Source organism: Tribolium castaneum, chromosome 4 (genome assembly GCF_031307605.1).
Source record: "Tribolium castaneum strain GA2 chromosome 4, icTriCast1.1, whole genome shotgun sequence".
Lineage (NCBI taxonomy): Eukaryota > Metazoa > Arthropoda > Insecta > Coleoptera > Tenebrionidae > Tribolium > Tribolium castaneum.
The window spans coordinates 20901256-20903791 of NC_087397.1; the positions used below are offsets into that span (position 1 = coordinate 20901256).

The 2536-nt window shown below is 29.0% G+C and overlaps 1 long non-coding RNA gene across 1 annotated transcript; it reads left to right on the plus strand.

The window, feature by feature from the left end:
• The first annotated feature begins 529 nt into the window (after positions 1-529).
• Positions 530-2308, plus strand: LOC135265938 (uncharacterized). Its single transcript, XR_010333815.1, has 4 exons — positions 530-1414; positions 1465-1575; positions 1629-1781; positions 1829-2308. It is a non-coding gene; the product is annotated as an uncharacterized LOC135265938 (long non-coding RNA).
• Positions 2309-2536: the final 228 nt, after the last annotated feature.

Here is a 2536-nt window from a genome sequence, read left to right on the forward strand (position 1 = left end):
AAATAGAGTGACAAAGGTTTACCTCAACTTCTACAAGTACAAAAAGTTTAAGCAGATTTGACATATTTTCATTTTTAAAGTTAGTTTTGTACAAAAATTAATTCCGATCAATAAAATCGTTATTAACTGTACCATTTTTCTTGATTGTTGTTTCATAAAAATATGTTCTTAGTTTACACATATTTAGGCATTTGTGTTCATAGTCATAAACGCTACAAATTACCCTGACAAACTTCAACCTAGTGTATTGTAGCTACATTATGTGCTTATGTATTAAATAACATATTATTGACATTAAACTTAACTTTACTAAAATTACTAGTAATTTAGTTTCGGATAAATAGAAATATATAGTGCTCCATGAATTAGTTAATTATTAATTTATTTATCATATTTGCGCATAATTACATGATAACGGTAGAGTAAAGAGAGTTTTCGGAATAATAGTACACCATGGCTGATTTTAGAGGTAAAAACAAAACCATTTCACTTTTTGTTATTAACTCATCAACTTTTAGACCCGTTTATTATGTTGAGAAGAATATTTATTAACGTCAACAGTTACAAGATAACGAAACTTTGCGACTTTTCTGTTGTTACATTTCATTTGCTGGTTCTTTGCTTACAAATATTATACATGATTAGAAATTTCAACGTAAATCTGTTGATCAGATACGGCCCGACGACTGCACTTTTCCTGCTTGTAAATGAAATAGAACTGTTGTGATATGTGTTGACTTAACGTTTTTTTGAGATGATTGTGTCAGCAGTTCTTTCTGGGGCTTTGGAAAATGACATTGGCACAACACTAGGATTTTCTCAGAAAATTTGTTGGTCGCTTGATGTAATAGGAAAAAATGCTCGAATGAAGCTCGAGAGAAATGATTAATGTCACTATATCAGCCATTTTGCTGCTTTTGTCAAGTACTTTAGTTATCAACTTGCCCTTTTTTGGGTACCACAAAGATGTTTTCATGTGTATTCAAGTTTTTGAGACTTACTTTGGCACGTGGTCGTATTTGTTAAATGTATTATATTTCACCGTGTTGCCAATTTTGAGCTACCATGGAGTTAAACCATGTTTTATTTTTGTTTACGCCATATTACAAATACAGCTGCAATTCTCCCTCATTGAAGAGTATTTGTTTCAAACATATGAGGTGGATCATTTGAAAAGTTGGAAGTATTTACAAGACGCCCGCTATCAACAAGAAATAGGAAATTCCTTACGTCGTTGCATACAACACCACATTGCTTTGAAACAGTTTTAATTGCTCAAATTACGAAAATATTTTTGTTAATAATTCTGTATAGGTTTGTTAAAATGATGGTTGATGTTGTACTGATATACATGCCGTTTATTTTTGTACTGGGTTTGTTCCTTTTGATTACCTGTTTTGCGTTTATCATAAATGTAAGCTAAGCGCAAAATTTTTGTAAAAATACTAACAAAACAAATTTCAGTTTGCGGAGACTACGACTAACATTATAAAAATACAAGTATTCATGTTTGTCGCAAGTACTTTGGGCATCACTATACTGTTTTGTTGGAATGGTCAGCAACTGAAAAATGTGGTTTGTAAAAAATTAATCTTTCGTTTACTTTCAAATTATTTCTTCTATTTAAGAGGAGCAATATTTTTTTTACTTTGGGCAGAGCTCCTTGGTACTTTTGGAATCTTGAAAACATTAAAATTCTTTTAATGTTTATTACAAATTGTACCAAAAATGACAGTATTATTCTGGCCGGGATTTGTTTAGATTACAAAATGTTTGTTTCGGTGTGTACACCCTGACTTGTAACTTTTTAATTTAATTTTTATTTTAGGTCTTTCGAACCTCCATCTCATATGCACTAGTTTTGTTCAATTTTCGCAAACGCAGTTTCGGGTAAAACAACAGGAAGGAAAATATTGAAGTACCACAATTCTTTTAAATATGCATTTGTTGTAGTTTTTAGGTAAATATTTAATATTATTATGTAAGGTATCAAATTTGAATTTTTTTGATGTTCAAACTTACTTTTCTTGGAATGTTGAATGTTCTTATTAAAAATTTTAGTTACGATAAAAATTAATTTTACGATAAAATATAATTGTTGCAACAAATAAGAATAAAAAACGTCACTTCATAGTTCGAACATCGTCGTTTGAACAGAGTTATCAATTTATTGCTTTAATTAAAATATTTATTAATCAAAATTCTAAAACAAACGATGGTTGAATAATACTTTGTGCAAAAAATACGTATGGATTTTAGGAAACTTTCCTAACATTCAATTTTTAAGGGCTTTTCTTAAAACTCGAAATAAATTTGTTTTGTTAAAAATGGAAATGTTTGACTCCCTTTTATTTTTCCTAACTTCCAAAATTAAATTGTTGTATCCTAAATGAGTTTTAAACAATCTACAGTTTTGTTTAACCTTCCTAATTTAAAATAACATTTTTTTAATGTTTAGTTTGAAATCTTTACCATTATTTTCAAATTTCATAATTATTTTATTTTACATCTAAGGATTTCTTGTTTCTCGGACTTC